General features: G+C 39.4%; 2 long non-coding RNA genes across 2 annotated transcripts; one reads left to right on the top strand and one right to left on the bottom strand.

Moving 5' to 3' along the window:
- The first annotated feature begins 2,154 nt into the window (after positions 1 to 2,154).
- LOC125289532 lies at positions 2,155 to 10,001 on the top strand. The gene is made up of 3 exons (XR_007192647.1): positions 2,155 to 2,436; positions 2,792 to 2,889; positions 9,882 to 10,001. It is a non-coding gene; the product is annotated as an uncharacterized LOC125289532 (long non-coding RNA).
- Positions 7,212 to 7,697, bottom strand: LOC125289531. The gene is made up of 3 exons (XR_007192646.1): positions 7,679 to 7,697; positions 7,455 to 7,555; positions 7,212 to 7,338 (listed from the first exon to the last, which is right to left on the bottom strand). It is a non-coding gene; the product is annotated as an uncharacterized LOC125289531 (long non-coding RNA).
- Positions 10,002 to 20,154: the final 10,153 nt, after the last annotated feature.

Below are 20,154 nucleotides of genomic sequence, written 5' to 3'. Positions count from 1 at the left end.
GTGTCGCCAGCAAATTTCACTATGTGATTGTTGCTGTAGGTTGCAGTGCAGTCATCGCCAGCAGGGTGAAGAGCAGCCCGGACTGAGCACGCAGCCCTTGGGGCCCCCTGTGCTCAGTGTGATGCTGCTTGAGGTATTGTTGCCAACACATACTACTTGGGGCCTCTGACAGAGGAAGTCCAGTAGCCAGTTGCAGAGGTAGGTACTGAGTCCCAGTTTGTCAAGTTTGCAGATGAGTTGTTGTGGTATTATGGTGTTGAATGCAGAACTGAAGTCTATAAACAGCAATCTCACATATGAGTCTCTTTTTCCAGGTGGGTGAGGGCTGGGTGGAGGGGCAGAGCAGATTGCATCCTCTGTAGACCGCCAGCTCGGTATGCAAACTGGAAGGGGTCCAGGGTGGGGAGAATGGCTTTGATATGTGACATCGCCGCTCAAAGCACTTCATGATGATGGGTGTCAGTGCCACAGGCGGTAGTCATTGAAGCAGGATGGAGCAGTTTTCTTCGGCACAGGTATGATGGTGGCAGCTTTGAAAACATGATGGGACGATGGCTTGCTTCAGGAAGTGTTAAAGATGTCTGTGAAGACATCCTTTCTCCCGCGCGTCCTTCAGCCGCGACCTGGGATGTTGTCTGGACCTGTTGCCTTACGGGTGTTGATAGCAGCAAGTGTCCTCTTCACGCTGTCGGGCAGAGAGGCACAGGGCTGCTCATGTAGAGGGGATGGGTCTCTGTGGGCAGGTGCTGTTTTGTGCTTCAAAGCGAGCAAAGCCCGGTTCAGGTTGTTGAGCAGAGGGATGTTGCTCTCACAGCTCTGTGGCGGGCTTGTAGTCCGTGAGGGCCTGTATGCCCCTGCCATAGGCTTTGTGAGTTCCTGCTGTCTTTGAAGTGGGTGGTTATCTTGTGAGTGTATTCCTTTTTTGCTTCCTTGATGCCACGGGACAGACATCAACTCTTTCAGATATTTTGTCTGACGGTGTTGACATGTAAGCTGACGGAGTGGAAAAGTGCTCCCAAATACTCGTTAAGTAATGTATAACAACTACATAACATGATAATATGATCTAAGTATGCATGCTGATTGACTTAAAGGTGCGATTTGTGGGATTGTTACCGATTGATTGTAAACCAGCACTATAGACCAGCAACACCAGCTAAAATGACCAGTTTGAGGTGGTACGACAAGCAAAATCAGCTGAATTACCATCATAAGCTGGGAAAACCAGCTGAAGGTATGTTTTCGCCATTTTTAATATTCCCTTTGCCCTTCAGCATGCACATTTTGCCCCTTTTGGTGCTTTGTAGATCAGCTATGCCACCAAAGAAGAAACATTCGAAGCTTTTTCATTATGCAGAGTCTAATAGACAAAGTAACTAGCCATACAAACTGGCAACTGGTGACCAGGCTTTCAAATGCGGATTTTACTGTGGAAAATAGCATTAACTGTTAGGATATTACTCTGGATATTGTCACAGCTAAACTTAGCTTCTGTAATCTTTCAACCAAGGTTAGGAGTCATGTTGAATAAGGGTGTGCCGCAGGACAGTCGCATAAAGAACAGAATAAAAGTTACCATGTCATTGACTGTTAATTGGGCTACCAATCTTGCAGTCGCAACAAACAATGGTCAATGGATTCGAGACATTTTCCTGTTCCTATATTCTGTTTATGTAGGCTAATGTATTTGTGAATGTAGCCTGCACAATGCAAAGAAATAAAACATAAACTATGGTAGCCTACATTTCCATACTCATAGAAATGAACATTGCGAGACACTTATCTCTTCTATGATCTCATCCCAGAAAGATTTTCTTTGACTTGTTAGTTTATTTGAACATTAATTTTATCTAATGACACAGCAAACATGATGAATTGAATCCACATATCCTTGCAATATGCGAAACTATTTTCCACTAGCCTAAAACCGTGAGACGTTCCTCTTAAAGTGATAGGCACTCAATTAGACTTACAGACCACAAATGTGATGCTATTAAGAAAAGTTACAATTTAAATATCAATATGATGTATTCAAATTACTAAACAAAAATGACAACCATCACCTTCTGTGTGTGTGTGGAGGGTCAATCAAACTCTATGATTGCCACTGATGTAAATGATTACACAATATTCAATATTAGGCTACTGATGGCGTCAAGGTGGTGGGGGCCCCCAAACCAATATACAATACAAGGTCAGGCTGTTTTTGTCAGCAGGGAAGTGTTAGGCCCATATAGGAGACAAAGTCAACAAAGCCAACAAAGTCAACAAAGCTACCAGATTCAACTATAAAATAGCAAGGTGACCAGTAAAACTACAGCAGGCAACTAGGCTAGGAGGAGGGATGTCTGTTTCTGTCCAGTGAAAGATTTTGAAACTGACAGGGACAGCTTGTTCCCTGTTCAACACCTCTTGTCCAATGTCCAAGTCCCACAGGTTAGACAAACTATTATATATAAATATCTAATACTTAGCTCTACACCGAAGGTAGTAATGACAGATAAAACACTAAAAAATGATTAATTTATCATTTAGTATCATTTATCATTTATCATTTAGTAGATAAAACTTAAAATGAAGAACATTTTCGACATAAAAAAATTAAGTTTGCTACTTGTACATGTATAGGTGTGTTGACAACTTATTTTAAGGAGTTTGTCATACTAAAAAAGAAAGAAAGCTGTCTCAACTTATTAATATATGGATTTTTAACACACAGTCTTGCTTTCACCTAACAATAGAAAGTATTAAGTTACTGAAATTTGTAAATCTCGTGACCAAACTTATAAAGCTGATAACACGACTGAACGTTCAGGATCTTCCAGACCACGCCTGAGAAGTAACAGAAATTATGGCACAGGATCCTGTAGCCTGCATCGAACATCAAAGGTACGTGCAAAGTAGTCTAGCCTACTATTTTTGTGTTTGTTTTAAAAGCAACAGCTATCAAACAACGGCACACAGTGCATCAAAATCTTTGTCACGTGACACCATGGGTGGACTGGCCATCTGGCATACCGGGCATTTTCCCGGTGGGCCGACGCACCTTTGGGGGCGATAGAAAAGGCTATAATTTAATCATTTTGGCCAACGATGTGCTAAAGGAAGGACAACCAGCTGGCCCATTGGTTACATTTCCATATTGACACTGACTGATCCTATAACAGCTCACATCAGGCCCCCCCTCGCATTTTGGCTCAGAGCCAGGATTTTGTGAGCGCATCAAAAGTTAATGGAAGTTGCCTACATGAAATTGGGGCGGGTGCCGGTAGTGTCAATAGTGCAAAAGTAACACTAATGTAGAAGCTTCAAAAATACAATATTGGAAGTAGGCTAGCATATGTCAGCAACATGTTGAAGTTCGTTGAGTTTGAACGAGGATATAAGCAAGCATACAGAGCAAGGGACAGTGAGCAGGTGGTGGAGCCTACTTGAGGCTACATAAGAACTCGGTGGTGGTGTAGGCTACAGTATGTGTGACATGCCATGCTGACGATGATTATGATCATCGATGATTATGATGACTTTATTAGTTGCGATAATGTAATAATATGGTAATGATAACGTAAGGCCGTGCTGTGATTATAATAACAAATACTACTAATATAACAATGCAAAGAAATAAAACATTGGTCAAGAAGTGTCTGCTAAATGTAATGTAATGTAAATAGCGCAACTTAAATGTTCTAAATGAGTGATTTGCAAACCCAGACAGCAAAAGAGTGTCAAATCGATGTCAGATCGAGGTCAGATTAATCAGTTTCCGTCAGAGGCCCAAAATTCAACATCGATGGCACGAGAGTGGTGGTTGGTCTCTTAAAGTAAAGAGTGGAAAGGGTTCTATCTTGGAAGGGTTATCATGGTAAAGATGGGCTAAAAGACTGTAGACTGGCGGAAATGTAGGCTACAAAACATCAAGTCATATTCATGCACAAGCCAACTAATATACAATAACCTATATGATAGGCTACTGGAAGACATTAAAGATAATTAGTTAATGTAGCTATGTTTCAAAATGTACCAGCAATGTAGTATAGATAATATATGTAATAAAATATTTCCAGCAACAGCCCTGTTTATTTTGTGTTGTTTCAGTTGTCCTACAGTGATAACTGGTATAAATTACATTAATGTCTAAGACAATCTGGGTATTTTAACTCTTTACACATAGGCTTCAGTAATTTTTGGTGCTGCTCTCAATTGTAGCCTATTGAATAATTTGAAATCAAATAATACTTTGAATTCAAGCAGAAACTCTTCTTTAATAATTGCTTGTTAGCCTACTTGAATATGGAGATCATGTGCTCCATGGCGACCTCTGATCAGTCAGAGTGATAGCCAATGAGGCCTACATCACTTTCAGTGCTCCATGACAGTTGAAAATATATGCATAGTTAGAGGGTAATGCAAAGATTTTGTATTTAATAAATATGCCAGGGCCGATTTTTTGTCCCAGTCCGCCCCTGCGTGACACTACAAATGAATTTAACGCTACAGCTTGCCCTTTTGCTAATTTGAATATTTGAAAAGATGGATTTTACCTAGCTATCTACTGACAGTACCCAGGTAGCATTCTGGCGTTAATAACATTGGCCAAAGGTCAGTGGTTGTGTTATTCAACGTTGGCTGCTGGACGGTGGCCCAACGATCATTTTGTCCGGTGGCCCAACGTTGGCCCAACCATTTAATTAGACCATCAGCAGACCTTTGGCCAACCCTAACCCAACCATATGCCAACTTAAAAAGCCTACCCAGCCAACCCAAAATACACCTTACCAACGCTATGCCAACCCGAAACCTACCTTTCTAACGTTGGGCCAACCATTTCATAGACCGACTGCCGACCTTTTGCCAACCCCAACTCAACCATATGCCAACTTAAATAGCATACCTACCCCAAAAATTACACCTTAACAACACTATGTCAACGTTCTAACCTTAAGATGACTGCTTATTTCAGCAGAACACTCATCTTGATATTTTGGCCACCTTTATGGTTATTACAGTAATTTAGAAATTACTTTTGATTTTGAAATGATTTTACCAATCTGCCCTGAACTTGTAATCTTAATAGTGATATAATACCAACACGAGATTAAGGGTTAAAATAAATACATTTAATAATACATTTTGATTTAATAATAAACATTTATGTGATGAGATCCTCAAGGGTTGATGGGTCATCAATCAGTTCTGCTCCTATAAAATAACAGAAATTACTTTTAGTTACTTTTAGAAATTATTTTGTTTTGCTTGCTCAAATAAGACTTCACTGCATTAGGAAGATTATACAGATAATTTGTCTAACAAGAGATTACGAAATGTGTAATATTAATAATGTTGTCTTCCAAGTGTAATCAAGCAATCATTTTATTAACTGGTGCCAATGTACAATCTATGGAGGCCTATTTCATAACATTCTCTTAATTATGTACAAATGATGTTAATGCCTTCAGGTCACTTATTTCCACACTTGTCGAATAGTTATTCATTTCGAGCATTAGATAAAAAGATGAGACAAAAGGTAAAACAATTTAGGACTATGCACTAATGACTAAAAACTTACAATGTCAGATATTTCAGACACTTCCTCGGATTCACTGCTGATGTCAGATGGAGGATGTGATGGGAATGTGTCTGCCTCTCTAAATTGAGGAAAGAAATTCAAGTTAACTACTTACTATTTCACAACTGTGATGATAAATAAAAGTCAGCAATACAGACATACAGGCAATTACAAATATTTTTTGATTGGTTGTTGAAATCTGTACCCTTTTCTAATCTCCTTTTTCTTCCTCCATTTCGGTCACCGCTGTATTTTAGCCATGTTTTATCTTTTCTTCTGCCTCCATTAAGGTGGCCTTGTTTTTGGCAGCATCTGCGTGGGGAATTTGGGGAATTGAATGGAGAGTGAAGGATAATATTTTCGCTTAAAATCAGTTTAAAACCACTGATTTAGAACATGGCGTGAAGTTTTGTTGTGTAGGGTAGATAATATACTGGATGTGTACAGCAGGCTACCAATCAGAATGTGTGTAGAATAAACATTGAATGAAATTGTAAAAGAGCTGTAGGCCTACCTATGATGACTTTTGCCAGGTGCAACACAGAAAAAGGACTTTTCTGCCCCCTGCCCATCCAGTTAAACTTTTTAAGCTAAATCATTTACTGATAGTTTTGCATGATCCTGTAGATTATATTTTTGTTGTTGTCCCACCCAAACTCATGAGATGTTTTACCTATAAAATGAAATGGTTGTGCATACATGATTAAGCTTGTCAAAAGGTGGAACATAACTACAAGCACTACACAGTGCTATGGGCTACCATACAGTCCCATAACAGAAGAAAAGTGGCATAGCAAGAAAGCTCACAATTGGTGCCTCCAAAGCTTCACTACTAGGACAAGGCATTAGTGATTCTGTAGTAGAGTTGAGTTCAAGAGGTGATTTCAAGAAGTATTTAGGATAACTCAGACAGTTGAGTTTACTGAAAGAATTGAAATGAGGCGAAGGAGGAAGATCAAACTATCGGTATCCAAGAAACGGATGAACCACTCCGCATACAATCCTTTTAACAACACTATTTAAAACTATTTATTGTATTTATGTATGTATTCCTATTTATTCATGTATTTATTCAATGGCTTATTTATGGTATTTATTGATTATGAGAACTACTAATAACTAGAGTATAGGTTTACATACACAACATAAACAGAACTTACCAGAGGCGCCGTGTTTCCTTGTCAGAAAGCCGGTCCTCCATTTTTTTTTATATCATTAATATTTTGTAACGGAAACTCAAAATCTGGAAAACTGCAGACTTCAGTGACACTCTCTCTTCTCAAAATTGCCTGAAGCAGAAGAGAATTTTGTCTGACTTGGCCTTTTATCTCCTCTAGCATCTGAAAGAGTCGGAGTTCTCTTAATGAAACAGACAAAGTATATAACTTTATATAACATGTGTCTACTGTTTTGCATACTCAATTTGAAAATTATTACATTCTGTTTTTATTTAGCATTTTACATGATGTCCCAAGTTCTTTTTTTTTTATTATCTAAATTGTGGTTGTAAATCAAAGCACATTGGATATTAAGGCTAATTGTTAAGAAGTTGTTGAAGAGTTTCTAATCCCTTTTATAGACTAAAAAGGTAATTAATAAAAGCTCCAAGTAAACTATTATAAAATATTTGGAATAGTTCTATGTATCATCTTGTCTTAGATCTGGGACTGTTTCTGGTGTTGATGGTGGAAATGGAAATGGTGGTATGGCTGGCAAGGTCTGGCTTTTGGCTCCATTATTGCAGAATTTCTTTTTTGGTCTTTCCATTGTCTCTGCATATGAGAAACAGTGAGAAGAACAGTGAGAAACAGAATCAATACATGATATTCCAAAGTCTTGACCACTGTATGTTTTCTTTACATGTCATGTTTTCATCTGTGCTGTTTACCTGTGTGGAGCCTACTTGTTGAGGCCTGAACTGGAGGTCTTCCTGAGGCTGCAGATGGAGGGGCTGATGTAGACCTAAATCCAACATATTTCGATGATGGTCTATTGGACACATTAAGTGTAATCAAATTTTTTAAAGGTGCAGTGAACACTAGTAGCAAATAAGCACAGTCAGGCTATAAAGAAGAACAGAGAACAGAGGAAACATACACTCTTTTTCCTGACACTGTCCTCGTCTGTCGACTCCAAACCATTGCCTTTGCAGAACTTCACGAGCTTCCTTCGGGGCTTTTTCATAGGAATCTAAATATAGAAACAAACAACATTGTTAAGCCTATTATCTGAACATTTGAAAATAACTGCTTATAGGCATAACTCACAAGGAGCATGTTTAATTTTGAGCAATAGATTTGAATAGTTATTTCTCTATATTTCTTAACATTGTGGAACTTCCTCAATAACTTACCATACTCAGCCACCCATTCAGTTATATATTCTTCCCATTCTTCATCAGGGGTTTCATTTTTTTCAACCGCTTTTCTACATTTGGTATAACCTCTGTCTCATTTTTTTCTGTGAAAACAACAATTGAATACATCTACAGTATAAAACAAACAAACAAACAAACAAACATAGCTAGTGTTACAAACTATATACACTAATTGAAGCTCAATTAAGCAGTATGCAGTAAAGGATATGCCACAAAACCCATCCTTATATTGTAAAGAATGACTTTTGTAACAGTCTGAAGAGGGACAATAGTCAATGACTGCCCGGGTTGTTTCACAAAGGATATATTAAGACTTAATGAATCAATGGGGTAGGTAAAAAAAAGATTATTTGTTTTGGAATTTAAGACAGACTAAATGTGATGCTTCCTTGTCTTTTAAAATATTTTTAACTATATGAATGTCTCCATTGAACAGAATGTAGTTGTCTCCCTCTGATAAATTAATCAAAGTTCCACCATTAATATATTGCTTATATTGTGTAAATTGCATCACATTGTATGGAAGAGGCCCATTCTTATGTTCCTGGTAAAACCATCCTTGAAAACCCTTTTTCCTCTGACACTTGCTTTTTCTGACAATCTCTGACAATCTCCTGATGATCTGTTGAAGGGGGCTGGGTAGGGTCCTAATCATTTTTAATTGTGTAGAGGAAGTTCTCAAATGGGAAAGCTGAGAAATTATGCAGAGCACCAAACTGCCTTGCATCATTGGCAAGATGTGTCGCCCGTGTATGTTATACACAAGCGTAATTACCATAAACAGATTGAAAATGCTCAACAAATGTGATCAGCAACTTTTCAGCAAAATCACAGTACTGGAGGCACAGTGAGGGGCAGCATACAATTCTAATGGCTACATGCAGAAGCATAAAATTGTGGTATAGAACATTCGGCAGATGGTCTTTCAGTGCCACTGGACCAGTGTACAGGAGAAAAGTTCTGAACTCTGTGGCTTTCCACCTATCTACCTCAACAAGTGATCGCCCTTTCGGTGCAAACTCTCTGGGGAGTGTCATTGCAAAGGACACAAGAGCTGCAGAAATTAGGCCTATCTGATGAGCACCTAAGCGGTAGGAAGCGGTCCCTCATCAAAACCCAATCAACTTTCTCATAACCCCCAAGACAAACAAGGTGCATAAAATCTAATGGAAATTGGGAGACCATACCAATTCCAACCTCTGTCAACACACTGGTCCCTTTATGGTGAAACTCATCGTCTTTATTAATAAAACCCTTTTTTTCGCTCTGACACTTGCTTTTTCTGACAATCTCCTGATGATCTGTTGAAGGGGCTGGGTAGGGGTCCTAATCATTTTTTTAATTGTGTAGAGGAAGTTCTCAAATGGGAAAGCTGAGAAATTATGCAGAGCACCAAACTGCCTTGCATCAATAGCCAACTGTATCAACATTGGCCCAACGTTGGGCACACGTTGTATAGGTCAGCCAAACACAGCCAACTCCACCAACGTTGGGCATACGTTGCATAGGTCAGCCAAACACAGCCAACTCCACCAACGTTGGCCCAACGTTGGGCATACGTTGCATAGGTCAGCCCAACCTAGCCAACCAAATTTAACGTTGGGCCAACGTCAGAATGCTACCTGGGTATCGTGTCTTCCAAGCTAGCTGCTGCTTGCACGGTAATTAAACCATTTGAAAAGATGACTTTGGTAGCTGGCGTCTTCAAAGTTACCTGCAGCCTGCCCTTTGATAATTTGGAGTTAGTAAAGGTACATTTAGCTGTCTGGTGTCTTCAAACTTCACAGTGGCAGCTGCATTCAGCACTTAACATTTTAGCATTGCTAGTTCTAACACTGCAGAAATATTCTGTGTCAATCCCTGCAAACCACGTAGATTTTGTTCATTTTGTTGTTTGTCTTGAGGTAAATTTTCTAACATTGTGCCTTTCTTTTACAGATAAATGACGAATTCAGACGGATCTCTACATTTATTCATTGCACAACTGGACCAGTTGCCATTGCTTTAAAAAATAAATAATGCTTTCAGAAAATTTAAATTGCTGTGTGCTTTTATTCAGACAGAAGTGAAGTAAGTTACTATAACTTAAAAAGATCCATGCAAATTGTTACCTTAATTTTTTTTGTCATTTCAACTCGAGTTGTTTTTTGAGTAAATATTGTGAGACTTTTATAGTGAGAAGAACTCAATTAGTTTAGCACAATCAACTTGATTTGTCCTCTAAAAGCTTAATTAAGTTGAACCAACTTAATTATATAAATTTGATCATATAATATAATTCAGTTGTTCTAACTATATAAGTCTCACAATGTTTACTCAAAAACGGCTTGAGTTGAAATTACTTAAAAAGATCCATGCAAATTGTTACCTCAATTTTTTTTAAGTTGAGCCAGTGTATTATTTTTTAGAGTGTATATGTACTTACTTGCTGAGAGAAATTGGAGCAAATCATATGTGGTGAAATGGGTTTCCCCTTGAGTCATCTTGACTGACAGGTTATTGATTAGGGGGCGTGCCCTGGATTGGTATTTAAGGAAGTGGCTTCCGACTGACAGGTACGTCGTTCAGTCAGTGAAAGGACTTCCTGGTTAGTGACGTGGGATACCGGTAGCTTGGTGTGCGTGTAGGTAAAACCGCTGGCTCAACAGTGCGGTTGGTATCTGCTTTGGAAACTCGCATGCATTACGTCCAGTGGACCGCAACGCGAGAAACTTGTTGGTGTTAGTTTGCTATCAGCAGTAGAGTGGTGAGTGCGTTGTCTCTCCTCCTCTTACCTGTAAGTGGAGCATAGGATCGCCAGCTTTGAGATTGGCCTATATGCTGGCTATACTCATCGGCTGTTCCCACGTCCTAAGAGACTGCTGCTTTGTCTCCTTTTAGTGTTTGTCTTGTCATTATTACCTTAGTAATGTCATGTCCAATTATTAGGATATTTGTTTAGTCTGTGATCTTTCTAGCCACTGGCTCTGGCTGGTGCTAGGACTTTTTTTTGTTTGTTTGTTCCAATGCATGCTTGGGCTATGCAGTGCTGTGTCGCAGTTTCTCTGGCCTAACCTGCATGCACTTCTTTGTACTTTTATTTGTTGGTTGTGGGATAAACCCTGTTCTGCCTGTGTTGCTACTCTGCTTGCTGTGCATGTGCATGTTTGTGTGTGTGGGCGCGTGGGTGTGTATGCATGCTGGTTTACAATCCCAATGCTGTGACCAGGATTGCTGTTCTTCCCCGGCTTGGGATAACCCCCAGTCTGTCTGTGTTGCTACCCTGCTTGCTGTGCATGTGCATGTTGGTGTGTATGTGCGTGGGTGTGTATGCATGCTGGTTTACAATCCCAATGCTGTGACCAGGGTGGCTGTCCCATTTGTCCATTGATCCGTGCTGAGCTGGAGCACCAAACCTGCTCAAAATGGTCAGAAAAGTGAGTAAATAATCCAGTGTTTTGATGCAGAATGTAAAAATGCTTATTGTAAACCTATTGGATTGTATTACTTATTGGATACCTATTGTGTGTGTGTGTGTGTGTGTCTCTTTCTACACAGAGCAACGAGGTGGGGGGAAGCTCGTACATGGAAAAGGAAGGTCTTATTAGAAGCTTGGACCTCCTACATCGAAGTGGTGTGAAGCTGGACTGTGTGATCACTGATCGTCACCCTCAGATTCAGAAGTTCCTGAGAGAACGTAAAATCACCCACTACTATGACGTATGGCATGTAGCAAAAGGTAATGTGACCTTTTATTTATATATTGTTTAACATGTTGTGAAGACGTAGATAACTGAACACAAGTGGCTATCTAAACTTGCATTTCAATGATTACACAACAATTTGTATATCTTGCTGTGCTTGATTAGGGTTGTCAAAAAAGTTGGAACAAATTGGCAAAGACAAAGACTGTGGTTTGGTGAAGAAGTGGCATAAAAGCATAGCCAACCACCTGTACTGGTGTGCCACAAGCTCCATCTCCGGAACAGAGAAGGTAGCGAAATGGAAGTCTGTGTTGAACCACATGCAAGGTGTCCACAATCATTCTGATCCAGCTTTCCCTAAATGTGTACATCCACCAAAGGACCGTAGCAAGTGGCTTCAACCAGGTCAGTATTGTAAAACAATGATTACACATGTATCTTCATCAAAATTCATGGTTTTAAATTGCAATGTAAATTGACCTTCTCTTAGGTTCATCAGCACTGAATAGACTCGACAAGGTCCTAACAAACAAGAGGTTCCTTACTGATGTTGAAAAGCTTAGCCATCATTTCCAGACATCAACTGTGGAGTCATTCCATAGTGTCATCTAGCGGTTTGCCCCCAAAAATGTGGTTTTCCCCTTCATTGGAATGCTATGCAGGTATGTACACTCCTTATGAACCTCTTCATATTTAAATCAAGTCTTTAGAATGGCAAATGTGAATGGGGGACAAATTGTGTACAGAAATGGGTTTTGTTCAGTGAAAGTGTGAGATCAGGCCTAATTGCCAGCCATCAAAATGCAAATCATTACAGTTTTAGGCTGCTCTAACTGAAAGGCACTTGTAACAACACCGGTTAGAGTACAGCTTTGGCACAGCCTACAGGTTTAGCCAATGCTTTTGCTGTGAGTTAATAGTAGTATTTTTGCTTGGTGTGTGCTTACAAAAGTGGCAGTGACAATTGTTACAACATTTCTGCTGTTTCATTTAGGTTGTACCTTGCAGCTATGCATTTCAATGAGAATGCTCAGCGCCCACAACGGAAGACAGCCAAGGGGAAACTAATGTACAGGCTTGTGTTTCCAAAGGCCAAAAGGGGAGGTTACACAGTCAAAAAAGTGAAGACAGAGCCAACGATTTGTAAGTTTAAAATGTATATATTTTTTTATACAAACGATTGTGCAACAAATGTGCAACGGTATAGACACTAACAATAACTTATTAATTCACACACAACAGGCTATGTCTTTAACCTGATAAGACTGGTGTTCGAAGAGATTGTCCATGACTCCCTTCGTTATGTGGATGCCGTCCAGCAGATTCCTGTGCCCCAAGACTTGTGTGCTCAGCTTCCCAGACCTTCCAGGGAGGATGCTGTCGCTGAGCATGTCACGGTTCAGTCGAGGGGGGGGTCTGAACCCGACATATTGCCCTGATGTTTCCGGAAACTCCCTCTGTATGCACAGCACCACACGAGGGGATCACAACACGGACACTTCGCCCAAGGAAACCCCAGCACCAGCTCACGAAAGATCTGTAGGCCAAGTGTCTGCATTGCCTTCAGAGAAATCAGAGTGGAAAGGCACACTTTTTTACTATTTATTTTTTGAATATTTTATATTTTTGAGTATAGCACTGTATGATTGTGTTGAAACAAAATAAAGTTTGTCATTTCACTGTTTGCATCAAACTGTGTTTTCGTGACCTGCTGAACTAATAATGAATGCATATTGGCTAAAAACATTTGATTTATATTATATAGCTGGTAACACTTGTATCAGATTGTCCTCACCTTTCCATCCCTCTTATTCTCAACTGCCCATGGTCAGCTCTGTAGATGTTCATTGCATTTTGTAAAGAATATATGTTGACCATCCTGGCCTTGAACTGGTGTGCCTCAATCATACAGGTTATCTCCTCTGGAACCTGGGTCATTCTTCTCATGACCTGTAAAAACAAATATAAAGACCATGCTGTTATTTTGTCATTTTGAATGAGCAGAAAGCACAAATTAGCTTGAGTAAATATCTCCAGTTTTAGTTACCTGGGGTACTTCCCGGCAACATATATTTTCTCTCTCCTGGGGCATGCGGTCACAGTTTCCACATGTACACCTGGCAAGGGGAGATGGATGTAATTGTAAGTTCACATATCACTACATGGACCGAGGGTACTAATCTTATAATCAGATGATATAATCAGCAGGATAGAAGTTAGCCTACTGCTGATTAGGTCATCTGGTTATGATTATTATCTTCGTTTACATGTAATAATATATACAACAGGGCGATGTCCAGTTAGTTAGGCAAGAGCCTACTATTTCTGTAGTGGCAGTTCGTAGGTTATGGTGTTTGTGAAATGAGGTAGCCTACTGCTCGCGTCAACAAAAATATTACCTCTCGTGACATGACGGTGGTAATATTTTTGTTGAAGCGAAGTGAGCAATAGGCTACTCATTTCATTACGCCATAACATACTGAACTGGTACTACGGAAATAGTCTCTTGCCAGCTAACTGGACTTCCTGTTTGTAAAGATCACATATTACTACTAACGTTACGTGGCAAATAATAGGTAACTCCTAATCAGATAACCCATTCAGCAGGAGAGAGCGGTAACAATATACTGACTAAAGCGAGAGTATAGGCTACTTTCCTTCGCGAGCAGCACTCATTTCATTATAGCTATCTGCGCTACATATTGGCTATCACGGACTTTCTCGCTAACTGGGCGTCTTGACCGAAAATGCCGCGAGGGTAGCGTTACATGTTGTAAAACATTTGTTTGTGTGCAAATGAATAACTGTTATGCTGCTTACAAAGTTAACATAAGACTAATACAGCGTTATGCTTAGGCTAGGACACTGAAGTGTGAGTAGCATTAGTAGTACATTAGTATTACAGCTAACGTGTAGTGCTACGTGTAAATGATAAATAAAAAAACTTACCATTCTGAAGTAGTCATTTGTAATCTATGGGCGACTGGTTGCTCCTCTACATCAGATTCTGGCTCATACATATATGGTTCAACACCTAATGTGTCCATATCAACAATTTCAATGTTTCAGTGAGTGAGTGCTTGTGGCCATGGCGTTTGCTCCATGGCGTGCTTCGTTGTAAACCAACCAATCAGCGCACAGCTCATCTAAATATTCATGAGCATACCATAAAAGGGAGAAAACCTCTCGTTTCATTCTAGGGCTTTTAACCAGGCTTGCATTAGGGCGCATAGAACAGCACATATGCCATTTTCAGCCCAACCAATGTTACACACCCTATTCAGAGACCTTAAGGACCAGCACCAAATACCCTATATAATCATTCTATCACCCCTTTAAGATGAGTAGCCATTTGTAGTACTGCTAGCATACCTGGCTTGTAAGATCAATCACTCTGTTAATCAGTGCTTGTGTCTCTTCTTCCCCTCTGTCAGACAGGAGCAGTGTGGCCCCGTGGAGCGGGAGGACTGAGTTTGTGGTGGAGGCCTTCACTTTCCCTTGCTGTGTGCACATTGAGGTGTCTTTTGCTTGGATTGCAGTGTTTCTCTCATGCATGGTGTGTATTTTCTGGACCCCCTCCTCTCTGTCCTGCAGTAGTCCGGCTCGCTGTGGTAAGCATCTGCCCTGCTCTAGTTACCCCCCCTGAGACCAGGTCACTCGCCCAATAGCAAGGTGCCAGTCAACCACATAGCTACAGTGCTCATATAGTAGTCCCCTGGTCACTGTGTGGGTGGGACCTCTCAGTCAGAGTGTCAATTGTGTGGTCGTGTGTTACTGTGCAACTGCAATAATTAATGTGTCTTGTTTGAATAAATATTATTGATGCAACGCATGTCTCCGGCTCCTTGGGTTGATGAACCTGTGTGCTCCAATTACCCTCAGGGGTTAATCTAGTTTAGTTCCTTGTCCTAGGGGCCGGCCTCCCATCCCCTAGGTGGCGTAGTCGATGCAACAAATTCTCAAAATTACCTCTTCCCTGCCACACATAGAACTTACTTGCCTGAGGTCCTGTAGAAACTCTTTGTTTGAAGTTTGATACTCTTTCCCTTGATACTGCCATGTCAAAACTAGTCAAATATCTTTAATCAGTTTGATTTTCGATTAGTTTGTCAACACCGTCAATTGTGTGTCAACACCGTAAGATGGAGGTTTTTCATTTTTATAAAAAATGTATGTTTATTTTGTTCAATTGAGTGTGTTCATACATTAAAACAAGTCAAGTTTATTTATATAGCGCATTTCATACACAGAGGTCATTCAATGTGCTTTACATAAACAAAACCAAACAATAATAACAAATAAAAAGCATAGAAAGGCAATATAGTCAAAGAATAGTTAAAAGGTAAAGATCATAATAAAAAGCAAACATAAAACACAAGGTAAAATCATTTAAAAATAAAGGATAATTAGTAAGCAAAAAACAAAGGTAAAAGTAGTAAAAAAAGTAATAAAAGATAAAGTAGAATAATTATCAAGGCAGATTCAGAATTTGTAACTCGGCACAGTTAGCAGAAAGCATCTGAGAACAGTTTGGTCTTAAGTCTAGATTTAAAACTGGCTACAGTTGGGGCCTTTTTGATGTCATCCGAAAGTTGATTCCACAGCTGAGAAGCATAGCAGCTAAAAGCTGCTTCACCATGTTTAGTTCTAACAGTAGGTTTTACTAGCAGGTTTTTCACCTGGGACCTGAGAAGACGAGAAGGTGTGTACTGCTGAAGCATGTCTGACAGGTATTTAGGTCCTGCTCCATTTACTGATTTATAAAAAGGAAAAGAGCTTTAAAGTCAATTCTGTGACTTACTGGAAGCCAATGCAAGGACTTAAGAATTGGAGTAATGTGGTCAGTTCTTTTAGTTTTTGTTAGAATCCTAGCTGCTGCATTTTGTATCATCTGAAGCTGTTTAATAGTCTTTTTAGGAAGGCCTGTGAACAGTCCATTGCAGTAATCAACCCTGCTGGAGATAAATGCATGAATGACTTTTTCTAAGTCATATTTTGACATCAGCCCTCTGAGTCTGGCAATATTTTTGAGGTGGTAAAAAGCTGATTTAGTTGTCGCTTTCATGTGGCTGTTGAAATTTAGATCACTGTCAATTAATACACCAAGATTTTTAACTGTATCCTTTGCCTTCAACCCTTTTGTGTCAAGGAGAGTGGCAACCCAAAGTCTTTCCTCCTTTTTACCAAATATAATTACTTCAGTTTTTTCTTTGTTCAGCTGAAGAAAATGTTGAGACATCCAGGTTTTGATTTGTTCTATACACTGATACATAGATTCAAGAGGACCATAGTCGTTTGGTGACAGAGCTAAGTAAATTTGTGTCATCTGCATAGCTATGATATGAAATCAAGTTATTTTGGATGATTTGTCCAAGTGGGAGCATATAGAGGTTGAATAATAGTGGCCCTAAGATCGACCCCTGGGGAACACCACAGGTCAAGGACGTTGGTGTTGAGGTACAGTTTCCGACGGCAACAAAGAAGCTCCTTTCTTGTAGATATGATTTTAGCCAGCTGATAACTATGCCTGTAAATCCAACCCAGTGTTCTAGTCTGTGTAGTAAAATATTGTGATCAACTGATGTTTTACCTGAATCTGTGTTTAGGCGTATGTCATTGGAAACTTTAATGAGAGCTGTTTCAGTGCTGTGATTTGCCCGAAAACCAGACTGAAAGTAATCAAAATACCCATTTGATGTTAGGAAGATGGTTAATTGATTAAAGACTACTTTTTCAAAAATGTTGCCAATAAAAGGTAGATTGGATATGGGCCTGTAATTGTTTAGCATGGAGACATCCAGGTTATTCTTCTTGAGAAGTGGCTTTACAACAGCTGTTTTCAGTGACTTAGGAAAAGTGCCAGACAGCAGTGATACATTTACAATTTGAAGGACATCCGCCGCTATGAGATGAAAAACAGTTTTGAAGAAATTGGTAGACAGAGTGTCTAAGACACATGTGGAAGAGCTGAGATTCTGTACCATTTTTTTAAGTGTTTCGTAGTCTATCAAGCTGAACTCTGACATTAAGTTTAGTTTCACTCTGTTTGTTGCTGGAAGTTCAGGTTGTTGAATTTGTAATTGAGCAGATATGTTGAGTCTGATTTTGTCAATTTTACCTTTAAAAAAAGATGAAAACTCATTGCATTTATTAGTTGAGAGAAGTTCAGGCGCTAATTGTGAGGGGGATTTGTTAATTTATCAACAGTTGAAAATAGAATATGAGTCTTATTTGAACTTCTATTGATAATGTTAGAAAAAAAGGACTATCTTGCTTTGCATATTTCAGAGTTATATGTGCGGAGCATCTCTTTATGGATTTCATAGTGGATCTGAAGTTTGTATTTACGCCATTTTCTTTCAGTCTTTCTACACTCTCTTTTTAGAAGTTTAACTGCTGGATTTTGCCTATATATTAAAAAAACACCAACTTATCTACATGCATCAGTGTCTTGTGTGCACAAAACCACTAATTGTATATATTAAAAATAAAAAAATAGTAAACTAAATTAAGGTAATTTAAAATGGCTTATTTCAAAACAATGTAAAATTATATTAAAAGTGTATATAATGCAATTTATCACTAAACCTTGCTAAGGCACACCATTTATACACACTTAAAGAATTTAGAGTGTTTCATGTGTCCGACAGAGTTGACAAATGACAAGTTACTAAGTCAGTAAATGTCAATTTTTATAAAAAGTGAGAGAATATAAGACATGCCTTTCCTCTTATCTCAATTAAATTAAAAAGTGTCAGGTGGGCGGGACTACCGGTTGATTAAGGCGGGACTTCCGGCAAGGTATTTGATTTCCGGTGAGGGCGGGACATCCGGGTTTTGAACTTGTCATCAATGGAGTTTGACAGGTTGTTTGAACGCTGCGGGGTGTTTTTGTATGAGTCATGTGTCTGGGGGAGGGGTTTTTTGTGTGTGTGTGTGTGTGTCTGCGTGGAGATGGTGAATTTGACAGTTTTGTAGGTTTTAGTGTCATTTTTGTACTTTTTATGATCATTTTGTAGTTTTTTTTAGGCATTTCGTGTTTTTTGGCCAGGGGCGAGGGCTTGTGTGTGTGTGTGTGTGTGTGTGTGTCCAGGGGTGGGGTGTGTGTGTGTGTGTGTGTGTGTGTGTGGGTCTCATGTGCTGGGGATGCGTGGTGTGTGTGTAGCAGTGAAATACTTTGTCTATTATTTTATTTAATTTTTGTGGTGAATTTCATCAAATCAATGCATATTATTAATGATTGTATATATATATATCCACAAGTTTCGTGGGGTGGTTGCTGGGGAAACGTTTGTGCAACATTTGTGGGCAACACTTCCGGTGGAATTGTGTGGCCGTACACTGCACCTGATGCCTCAGCTGTGTATTTTGCTGATCAGATGTCAGGCTAATCGCATCGCTGTATTGTTGCGTTGTTGCTGAATAATATTATGCCTTTAAAAAGCTCGGGAACAACGTGTGCCGTTTGAGGATGTACTTACAACCGCACAAAACTAAATTATTGGGTGAAGAAAGCATGGTTCGTGCCAGAGATGTAGCTACAGCTGCCATCCACTGCCGAATGATGACGACGATGAGGCTTAAAGAAATTGTCTGAAAACCTGAACTTAAAACATCCCCCGAAAAGGATATGTTATGTATGTTCATCATCACTGCGCCAACTGAAGAAAACCTTTACCCAACGCTTTATTTGGGTTATGAGAAACCACCTGAGAAGAAGCAACGAAGAGTCGTCAGGGTGAGTGTCGATCGTCAAGTCTCAGCAACAAGCTAGAAGGTAGCATAGAGTATACACACGGTGTTAAAGGCATCCTTGATTTTTTCTGCGCTTAAAGATGTCTTACGTTATACTTGAATGGTCGTAGATAGTAAGCTTGAAAATGCTAAACGACACAGGCTACGAAGTAATGATTTACACGTTGCTATTTACGAAAGTCAACATCCAAACTTTCATCCTTAATTTAGAAATCATCAAATCATAGGTCAGTGTCCCAATTAGAATAACCTGTGCCTACTGAGTTTCAGTAGGCTATAGGGAACACAGAGATTAAAAACCTGAACTAGATCTATTCTGTACACGAATGCGCCCTCATCAGTGTTGGGAGTAATGCATTAAAAAAGTAATGTAATTACAGTAATGCATTGCTTTTTGCTGTAATGCAGTAATGTAAGGCATTACCAATACAATTTCAGTAAAATTGTACTCGGTACAATTCTCAGTAACTGAAGTTACTTTGCTTTTTAATCCAAAATTGAGAAATGCTCAATTGGCACCAGAGAAGATTATCCAATAATTAAAAAAGTCATCTATGCTGGTCCTGGAATTTGATTGCCTTGTTTAGTTGACTGTAGAAAGGGAATTTGAGTTATCTCTGCCATTCATGCAACAGATCTAACATGGTTAGGCTATACTTCTCATTTCAAGCAGTGAGAATAAATAAAATGTTGCTTTTACAGACAAAGATCATAGCCATTATTCTCAAACTATTTGCATTGAGTCTACACCACTGTAAGTGGAAGGAAAGGCA

This window comes from Alosa alosa, chromosome 24, assembly GCF_017589495.1.
Source record: "Alosa alosa isolate M-15738 ecotype Scorff River chromosome 24, AALO_Geno_1.1, whole genome shotgun sequence".
Classification (NCBI taxonomy): domain Eukaryota; kingdom Metazoa; phylum Chordata; class Actinopteri; order Clupeiformes; family Clupeidae; genus Alosa; species Alosa alosa.
Note: the sequence above shows the minus strand (reverse complement) of the source record. Positions and strands in the feature narration are given on the sequence as shown.